This window comes from Cyanistes caeruleus, chromosome 2 (genome assembly GCF_971803275.1).
Source record: "Cyanistes caeruleus chromosome 2, bCyaCae1.hap1.1, whole genome shotgun sequence".
NCBI classification, from domain to species: domain Eukaryota; kingdom Metazoa; phylum Chordata; class Aves; order Passeriformes; family Paridae; genus Cyanistes; species Cyanistes caeruleus.
Window position 1 is genome coordinate 52,970,885 of NC_141702.1, and position 10,938 is coordinate 52,981,822.

At 42.0% G+C, this 10,938-nt stretch overlaps 1 protein-coding gene across 2 annotated transcripts in view; it reads right to left on the reverse strand.

The window, feature by feature from the left end:
• The window catches only part of ECHDC1 (ethylmalonyl-CoA decarboxylase 1), a 41,413-nt gene extending 40,441 nt beyond the window's left edge, over positions 1–972 (reverse strand). Inside the window, exon 1 of one of the 2 annotated variants that reach the window (XM_023924057.2) lies at positions 828–972. The gene's annotated coding sequence lies outside the window, so the exon portion shown is untranslated. Of the gene's footprint in view, positions 1–64 lie in introns of both variants that reach the window. The other variant, XM_023924059.2, reaches the window with a different exon arrangement.
• Between the last annotated feature and the right edge of the window lie 9,966 nt (positions 973–10,938).

Below are 10,938 nucleotides of genomic sequence, written 5' to 3' on the forward strand. Positions count from 1 at the left end.
CAGGAGGGATGTTAGCTCCCTGTCCACGGCGCCTCAAGGAGAGACTTGCGCTCCAGCTATTTACCTGTCAGCCTAAGTGGGAGCTCTTTCCACCGTCCTGTTCCAGGCCGCTGTGCCTGGCCTCCAAGTACCGCTCACCAGCTCTGGAAGCCGTCCCAAAGTGCTCAGCAAGCCGCAAACTCCCCTGGCATCAAACTGTAATTGTGTAAACTTGAGGCTGGCATAAAATGGCATTGTCACACACACAGCCCTGCTCTCGGTTTTGCCAGCAGCCAGATCAAGGCAAATAAATGTTCCCGATAGAGATAACTTAGTGCTTTGCATATTCAAAGCAATATGTAAATATGAGCCAGTCTTTCTTTCTGTGTCCTTGTTGAGACACATATATAAGATGACTCAGTTTTAAGTATTTGTAGCATGGCTGAAAAATGTATCTGGAGATACATCTTCTCCACCTGTATTAGAGCTGTTTTTCAACCCAACTGTCAATACAAACGTTCCAAAGTTGGCCTAGTTCATTAAAAATTATGATTGAATATGTAGGGAATTTCAATTAATCATTTATGTTGAAAAACAAAAGCTTTTCACGCTGAACAGATATTTTCAACTTTGTATTGTTCAGATAATCGAGAATATGAAATAGTCTAGTCCCAGGCAGTGCTATCTTTATACAATAGAAGGATACATTTCCTTTTTACAACACTCTCTGCAACAAGCAGGCTTATTTTTCCTCTTGGGTTCACAAAGAATTTTTGCGGTAGGATTCAGCTCTGCAGTTGTGTCTGGAAAACCTCAGTAAAGATCTGTGCGAGTGCAGCAGCTCTCACCAGGTCCTGCTCCAAGGGCTTGTCCTCTCTCGGAGCGGAGCGATGCCCAGGCACGTCCCAGCTCGGTCGGAAGCAGAGGAGGGCGAGGGTGGCTGGAAGCTCGTGTTTTTCCAGGTAACACATTGCCACCTAGCAGCGCTCGGTGGAAGTAGCGCAAACCGGACCGGCAGATCCATAAACCAGTTTGCCTCATTTTGGTTTTATTGCCTTGCGTCATATAGGACAGGATGAGAAGACTAGGATGCACGCAGAGTGAAGACTGAGGACTGCAGGAAAATGAACAGATGAGTGAGATCATCTTCGAAAAGAGACATTAAAGCCTGCATACAGGCAGGCTGTAACTTTCAGCAGGATGGTGACTAGTCCCCTGGATGTCTGACTGTTCAATAAGAGACAAAAAGAGAAAAAATGTACAGTCCTGCAAAGTCACATAATCTTGCAAATAATTCCACTGCTTTCAGTAAAATTTTCTCCTTGCATTGCTGAAGCAGTACTGACCTAGGAGAGTCAGGTCACCACCTGAATTATACAGAATGTGCCCATTCCCTGTCACTGACCCAGAAGCTGGTGATGATGTACTGGCTAAAAGAGCAGTGCTTCACTCTTGGTTTCAAGGCTGCCAGACTGAAATATTGAATTCCAATAGATATAGAGCTACGGGTGCTATTTTTACGAACTCCTTTCAGTGCAATGGAACAAATAGATGACAGATCTGGGCTTATATCTCAGGAATTATTGGATACTAACCAACACATAAACTCACAGTCAGTTCATAAAAGGTCCCTTGACTGTAATTTTTAGGAGGCAAATATCATCCGTGTGAAAGCTGTGAAAGTGTGGCAGGTTAAAGGATGGTGTAACATATACTCCAAAGACTAGATCCACATAAAAATGTGGCCACATGCATTCTATTCCTAAATTTTTTAAATATTTCTAAAATTTAGATTTTTGGATCCAAAATTATGATACTCAGTTTCTCCTTACAGCCTCACCCTAGAGGCTTCCAAATCCCATTGGTGCCTGACAGCTGTGATTCATGGGAATGGACAGTTTATATCAAGTTGGCTAACAAGACTACTACCCCAGCTGTCTCTCCTGTCCTCACTGCAGATATCTGAAATACCCCAGAGCTGCTGCAGCTTTCTAAATACAGCCCCATGTGCCAAGTTACATTTGGTTTTTGTTAGGCAGGGGCTGCCTGGGTACAGGGCAGTTGCCCTGAGTACCTCAGAACTGCAACTGTATCAGTACTTTCATGTCAGCCCCTCCTCCACTTCATGCATCAAAATTGCCAGTGTGTTACTTCTCACACAGTATTTGGTGACTGGATGTGCCTGCAAAGGGCTCAGCTCTTCCCAGGTAGCTCTTTCCAGGTAGTTCTCAGGGTACCCACCCTATCACAATGTGTTGATTTTATGTTCTCTGTCCATGCTGTTTAAGGACCTCCTTCTGCAGAGCTGACTCTGAGCTCCAGCAAGGCATGGCTGGAAGATGAGGTAAAGAGACACCTGCCTCTGTAGCACAGCATGGGAATTGTCACCCATGCCCTCTTCTGCCAAAGCAGACCAGCTCATTTCTCTGGGGAAGGTGCTCTGATCAGGAGGCTGTGGTGTATTCTTGGGAAGTTGAGGGAAAGGAGCCCTGTCCCCCTTGCCAAAAACTGCTTCTCTTAACTTAGCATAATGAAATATTCATCAAGCCAGAGAGCAGGAGAGAGGTTCAGCCGCAGTTTGGTGCTTGCTCACACTCTCAGTGACCCAGCAAATACTGGGTATTTAAACATTAATAGCTACTTTAGTGTATGACTCTATGGACTTGAAGGTCTTTTCCAACCTAAACCATTCCATGTTTCCGTGCCATGTAAAGCAACTTGAACTTGTAGGGTAAAGTCTGTTCTTGCTCTGCCAAGTCCTCTCTCTGGTTACAGCTAACCATGGGAAGAATGGCGTCAATCCAGCCAAAAGGGCCATCAGATCCCTGCCACATGCTCTCACCTTTCACTTCACCAACACTGTCATGTGATTAGACACTGATTTTCTGATAGAAAATATATACAGTACAAAAACATGCTTGTGTGTGGTGTACCGTCCTACACAAAATAAGATCTGATTTCACAAGACAAAATACCAGCTCACTTCCACTGGGAGGTGGTGGTCCCACACTTCTTCCTTCTCCTTTCTGGGAGTGAGAAACAAGGGTGAGCCAGATGAGCTCACTGAACTGTCAGGAAACTGTTTTAACACAGCAACTAGTTTCTCTTTTGATTCCAGGGCTAAGGAACTGAACCAGCTTGGCTTGCTGCTGGTAGAGCCTGAGGGACACAAAGCAGGGGAAAGAAGATGGAGGAAGCTTGAAGAGGAAGGCCATTCTGTTTTAGCAGCATGGCGTTATTAAATGGGCTCAGCTGCATTATTTGTTCTGACTCTCCCAGTGGCACTCAGGGCTTTAACAATTTGGGGAGAGGAAGTGGCTTAGAAATACATGGCCCAGGGCAAAGCTGAGAGGTGTATGAGTGGGTCCCCCTCTTTTGAGGGGGCAGCCAGCCACTGGGATGAACTAATTGTACTGGAAAACTCCACCCTAAATTTCTTTGAAAGTCTGTCTTTCTTTCCTTCATTTCCTTTGGTCTCTGTTGCTACTCAGTTCCATAAAACTTTCAGGGAAAAAAAAGCATCTTTTTCTCCAAGAGCATTTGAATCACACTGAAGTAGGCCAGGTGATAATTGCACACCACACTGTAGTGCTGCTTAAATGTCAGATGTTAATTAAAGCCTTTCCTGAAAATGGGGCATTAATTAGGGCAAATGCAGCCATTCTTTATGGATACTGACTAACCAGTGACAAAAAGCGTTATTTCAACACTGGTATTGAAACTGTTAATTTTTATTTGTCTGAGGTGTGTTTGTTATTGAAAGAAAAGCAACTGAAAAAAATTATAACTCCTTGAACTTATTGTTCTCTCTTTTAAAGACAGTTTTAAATAAATATTCTGGCACAAGAATATTCACGCACACACAGATTGCAATAGGAACATTTCAGTATTAGGTCCAGATGTCTCTAGGAGTTGTATAACCTTGGTAGGAATGCTTAAATGCTGTAGATATTAAATACAGCTCTGACCTGCAAAAACAGCCGGTTGTGGCACTTCACTTGTGTCTTTCTGTTCTTAAGAAAATGGCATCATCTGCATGAATCATGGTACACCAAAATGTTTGCTAAGTCAGGGCCAAAAAGTAAGGCATTTTACTTTGAAACTTTTCTGAACAATTGTGAATTACTGGGAAGAATCATAATATTGATAAAGGATGTAAGTGTTCAAGATTTAAGATATGTATCCAAGCTTTGCAGCTTAACCATCTTGCTTTTTGTCTCTTTGGCCTGGATTCAGCAAAGCAATTAAGCCCCTAAATAGCACCATTGATTTCAGTGACACATAAGCAGTTGGTTGAATCAGGCCCACTCTGTCTGCCAAACTGCATTCCTTCTTGCCTCCCAGTGCATTAGACCTTTTGGAAGAGCAGTTCCGGTTATTATCAGTAGCTGTAACATGAAATCATGGTCTACATTGGCACTTCTTTGCCTAGATACCTCTGCAGAAGATCCACTTATCAGAAACTGTGCAGATCTCTGGCTGAAGATTTCAGTCTTTAGCATTGCTGCATTTCCATCAAGCACATGGCAGAGCACACTGCTGCAGACACAATCCATTACAACATCTTCATCCTCACAGCAGCAATGTCTCTGCAGCTACAGCAAAGATGAACCCTTGATTTGGGATTGACCCTTTCAAGCCTGGCCATTGGAAAGAATCCCCTGTATCTGCCACGCCAGAGAAGCAGCTGTTGTTCATGGAGACCATGAGGTGGTGGGGGCACAAGTCCTGCAGATATTTCAGGCACTGGAGCATGGGTGAGGGACATGCTGCTAGATTCCCAACTCCAGTTCCTATGGCTGCTGGTCACAGAAACACTAAGCTGATGTTTGTTTTGTTCTATTCATTGTTCTAATGCTCCTTTTCACATGAAGAGATCGTGGTTCCAAGTAAAATGAAAAATGCTGTGATGTGATGTGAGGATTATTTCTAAATGAGAAGAACTGGAATATTTTTAAGTACATCTTTAAGGTAGCATTATCCCATGTTCTCATCTGCCCTTTTGTTTATATTTCATCTTTCCTGATCATCACTATTTTTCACTCATGATATTTTTCCAGTTCACACTTAATAGAAAAAGAAGAAATTGTGAGAATTAAGGTAGCAGGAGGTACAGAGCATTCCTCTTTAAAAGCAGAGATGGTTTTATTTTTCTCAAGTACATGTTACATAAGTGTATCACTTCCACAGCTGAAATATTTCAAAAGATGGATAATGAGGTTGTCAGCTGGGTTGCCTGCTGAATCCTATGACTACGGCTTCACCAGGGCTACCGGACTTTATAAGGGAAAGTTGACCAGCTTCAAGCTCATCTTCTAGTAGCCAACATTAAGTAGAAGCTCGAAGCATGTGAAAATACTGCAATGGTAAAAGAGTTCATTAAAAAAAGAAACTTCTGACTGTCACCTGAGATTTCATAGTATTAAATCTGGATATTTTAATAATATTAAAGAATATTAAATAATGCAAAGTTGATAGCAGTGATCATGTCTCTGAAGTAGTTAATTAGGCTAAATTAATTTATATCTACATGTCAGTGTTTCTTAACTATTGTAAAAAGCTGGGTTTGTATATATTTGTTTTCACATAAAAAAATTTCAATATCTACTATTCTTAAAGCCTTTAAACATTAACCAGGCCCTGTACTTTTCCTCACTGAAAGCATAATCCTGTACAGATCATAAGTTCTAACCCATTGCTCTTTTTTACAGTTTCAAAATTCACTGCTTTTGTGGTTTAGTTCAAAGCTAAAAGCAAATGCAGAAAGATTTGGAGGCAAAATAAACCTCTAGAGATTTTTGTTGTGTACTGATGTTTCCTGTCCAGGCCCATTTACCCCTGTCAACACAAGGTAACAGGACAAATAGCATACAAACCCATCAGTTAAGTGTTTGGGGTTTTTAAAAATAAATAAATACAGCCTGAAGTAACACCTAACATAAATAACACTGGAATATTGGTACCTTTGAGTCACCCTATTGTTCGCTCTATGTTTTCTTTAGTAATGCAATCAAATCGTATTTTATTCAACTTGATCTAGATAGGTGTGTGTTGCCAGCTGGTCTGAAGAAACAGGGGTGCAAAATCCCTGGACTATCCAAGGTAACCAGGGGACGGCAGTCTGGAGTCAGCATAAGTGTAAATTTACACTGTGTCCCTGAGGCAGGCCTGCTTATGTTTGCATTGGGTGTGCACAGTGTGGCTGTACAGTCAGACAGCTTTATTTCAGGACTGCTGCAGAGTACATATGAAAATATGGCCAGCCTATCCTGACAAGAAATAGCATAATGAAAGGAACACTTCATCAATTTTATCATCTCTCTTACCACCTTTCAGATACATGTGAATAAATAGGAATTGAAATATTAACAAAAAGCCTGAATCATTACAGAATTCCCTTCTGCTTTCTTGTGCTTCAACATGTACTTCCCAGCAATACACAAGAAAACAAAAGGTACAAGCTTTCAACTGCTGAATCAACTGAATTAACCACTGTTAATTATTTATTTAATGCAGACAAATTTATTTTTCTATTCCTATAAAGCTGGTGATGAGGTACCATGTCATCATTTCCAGAGGTGCTTAGGATTTCTGTTGGTCTTCTTTTTACACTTGTTAGCATCAATCAGCTTGAAGGGCAGCTGGCAAGGTGTGTGTGGGGGGTGTGGGGGTGTGTGTATTAGAAGGAAGTCTCCTGCCTTTACCTCCCCTTTCCCTTTGCAGAATGAGGGATGGATGACTAGACAGACATTCTCTATAGTGTGTTTTCTAACACTAGGTATTGGTATTATTGTTTGTTGAATGCGATCAGACATTTGTGGCCGTGTGCTACTGTGCAGTATTTCATTTGCTGTTTCTCATCCAAGCAGGAAGAGATGAGTAGGAAGTATAATCTCATATTAAAAAACTAACAAACAAGCAAAATCCAAAACAAACAAACAAAAAAAAAAAAACTGCAAACAAAAGTAGCAGAAATTAATCTTCCTACAGACTCAGCACAAAGGTACTGCATGGTGCAGTAGCCTCACCTCAAGCCCTAGGTGGTTAAAATCCTACCTGAAGCCCTGCCACTCAACCTGTCTGCAACTGTTTGGGAGTCTCCAAACAGGTACTGTGCTCCAAGTGTCATTGAGGAAGGATTAGGCAACCAGAGAAAAAGTGAACCAAGAAATTTGCGTGGATACAGTGCATGAGACAAGCTCTACCTGCCAGGTCACAGCAAGGTCAGAGTCCCCCTTAAATAGCATTAGCACTTAGATGTGTTTATGCCACTCCACAGCACTTTGGTCTCCCTGTATTGCTGTCAGGCACATCTCAGCTGCTTGTCAAATATCTACAACAACAAATCCTTTACCAAGTAGAAGAGAAGCTGAAATACCACCTGAAATGTATGTGGTACAGGTCTTTGAGAGGAAGGTGGGAAAAAAATTCCATCAAAAATGCAGTGGTGGCTGGCTGATCCCATCTCTTGGTGGCTCTGGTGCAGCTGATTGGTGGCTCCCTGCAATAGCACCTGGCTCCAGCTACTGTCCTGACTCAGAACCAGGACTGACTGCTGGCTGAACCACTGCTTCTCACAAAGGTTTCTCAGAGGAGATAAAGGCTTTTTCCACACTGTAACTAAAAATCGGCCCTGTTGTAACTTGTAAAGCCTTTGTCAAAACAAGATAATGTGAATAAGCTCTTCTACACTAGAAAATAGAATAGCCTGGGAACATTTATTTCAAGAGAGCTTTTTTCAGGACTCTTCTTTTGTCAAACGTGAAAAATAAGAAGTAGAAAACACTAGAAGTTATTCTCCAATTATTTTTTTTTTTGTATTATCTATCATGTGAGCTCATTTCTCTTCCTATTGTGCTCTTCCAACACATAACAACCTGTGTCTCTTCAGGTCCCTGATATACTACTGTGCCTCGTATTGCTTCTGGAGTGGAATCAATACTAGTTCAAACAGCACAAAAATCTCATTAATTTCCTAATCATAATGTATATTTAGGGCTGTATGGAGGGAAAGGATGATGGACTGCAGCAAGAACATTTATTACTCCCTCCAAGCCCAGGAGACTCAGTACTGGGACTGACTGAACATTTTTTTAATGTGAGCAAGAAAAACAAGGAGATGTATTTTCCTATGAATTTGTGCCTGGGGTGGCTCATCTAACTCCTTTGCAACAGCACAACATTCCCCATTGGCCACCCCAAGGCAGAGGCAGAAAACACCAACATGCATGCTGGCTGGATCCTGATGCAGTGGGTGACCAGTGCTGGAAAGAGAGAGTAATAATTATTTTGCTTAAATTTCACCCAAAGTGAAATTCATTTGAGTCCACTCAGATGATTTATCTGGAACTTTCAGGAATGTGAATACCTTTGAGACCTGGAGACCCCATCTGACTTGGCTGACATAAAGGGTTCAGAAACTGTAAGGGAAGTGACTGATGTGCAGATGTAATTTCCAGGATAAAAATCATAGTTAAAAAAAGGGATTTTCACATATACATTGTACTTCTGTATCTGGATTCTTTGGAAATCTAAACTGACAAAATTTCTTGTATATAAAAAAATTCCTGCTTTCCTTGTTCTCCAGTATATCAAAGTCTTTTTGACATTTTATTTGCCCTGTGCTCTGAGATCCCTCCCCAGGTGCACTCAGTCTGATACATGGAGACTCGGAGCTCACAGCAGTTCACACCAAGGAAAACCTCCACTTTTTCCTACACAGACAGCATTTGTGGTAAATGGTAAAACACAGCTGTTCTCTGACACCATGCTTACACACTTAAGGTCTGTGCTGCATCAAAGGACTGCACTCATCCCTGTCATCTTGCAAGCAGGATGAACTCAGAGAAGAAATTTATTGCTGGAACAGGTTCATCTGCCCAAGATATTCAGCACTCCTTGCACACTTTCCAGAATGTTATAGCTTATGTGATATGGGTAGTTTAAGGATTTTAGCTGCCTTTTCTGGCACTTCCAGAAACACAATGACAATGTGGAAGCCTACAACCCAGGAACAGTGTCGTTTTCATCCCTGTGTAGTAATAATATTTATTTCATTCTTGGGGGAGCTGTTCCTTCTTCTTACCTTATTAAGTCAAAGCAGGAAGGAACAAGGAGCAAGGCATTAATAACAATGGCAAGTTTATACAGTGAAAGCAGAAGGGAAGTGCATGAGAGAAATAAAAAGAAGACGAGGGGAAGAGGACAGATGAGTGTCATGCAGATTGCTTTCTTGTTCTCACCAAGACTAGAGACAATCAAATCTATATGCAGAAATGGTATTGTCTGGTCAAAACTTTTGGCACAAAACAAAAGGATCCCTTGCTGTGGCCATGCTTTTTGTGGTCTCAGCTGCAAAACTTGTGCTGATAGGTAGACACTGTCTATGTTATATATCAATGCCCAGGTGTCATCCTGTCTGTGACAAGTGTATGACAGAGGTGGTAATCCATTTACTGAGGTTTTGCTGAGATTAATTTCTCTAGAGTGTAACAATTCATAGTGACCCGGCTGGAAAAGAAAGAAAGATTAGATAGATAGATAGATAGATAGATAGATAGATAGATAGATAGATAGACAGACAGACAGACAGAGATGTATATGTGTGTGCCAAGAAATTATATTGGCCCAGTTTGACCTCACCATGCTCTTTGAAATATTGGCATATTTTCATAACCTTGAGGTACCTATTCTGCAGAGCCTTGCCTCAGCATGCAACAAGTATGGCAGCTTTAGCAGCAGGACCACTTTAGCCTGAGTTTGTCTTGAGTTAAGGGTGAGTGCTGAGAGTAGACACAGAATTGCTGTTCAGGCACATCCTTTAGCCTCACATTCAGGTGCTGCACTGATTTTCTAGAGGAAAATGCATTGAGGGGCTGTTCTTAGCCCCAGGAACTTGAAAGTCATAAAAACAGTGTGATTCACAGAACATGTACTGTGTGATTCAGCCTACATCTGCCTCAGAACAGAGGTGAAATTACCCTTTCTTTCCCAGCAAGAGCCACTGCAGCCATGGCAGACTGGGTGTGAGCATCCAGCATGACTACCCACAGCTCCTGAGGGCCAGAAACAGAGGCTGCAAGCTCTGGTATTCCTGCTGTTCCTGGGTCTGGGACAATCATGGGTTTTGCTTTCAAAGAAATAATAGAGGAGTTTCTAGTCATCTCATAATTTCTTTCAGATTAAACAATATTATTCATCATTAGTAGTAGTTATATGCACTCCCAAAGTAACTGAGTGATCCTTCAGCAAAACAAAGCAGAAGTACAGCATTTCTACAAAAATAAGCCAGTTCAAATTCCTGTAGGGTCAGACAAATGGGGAAGCCAAATTTATGCAGAGGACAGAGGAACATAAGACATATAGCTGGCACTGTGTTAATGCTTGTGATACAGCTTCAGGAAAGACAACACATCAATCAATACGCATTTTAGTTTGGCCTGGTATTCTCAGGACAGACTTTACTTCAAGAAGTAAATAGCATGCAGGCTTTTTCCTGAAGCTTGCCTCAGAGTGGAGACTTCTGGAGTTGCAGCTTCTTGATAGGAAGAGACCTCAGCTCTTCATTTACTGCTGCCTACACCTCCTTGTGAGGGGTGGCCACCCTTTCTGCAGCAGAGATACCAGAGCAGTTGCAGTGAAAGGCAGATCCCTAAGGACAGGTGGTGCTGAGCAGGTGAGGCAGGCAGCCCATGCCAGCAGCAGTTGCCTGCACCAGGGGAGTCACACAGAAGCCAGGCTAAGGCTTGTGCATCACCTATGCCTTAGGTCAGTTCTGTCATCCTCATGCCTGCACCAGGAGGAGGTACCAGCTTCCTTTGTGCCAGCAGAGAAGAGCTCATGATGTGAACTGGTATGAACCAGTTAATATCATGTGAGAAGTCCTTTGTGTTTTTAGGTGAGAAATAGACACCATTTTTTTTTAAGCACAGGGATGGAGTGGAGAATTAAGCATGGGAA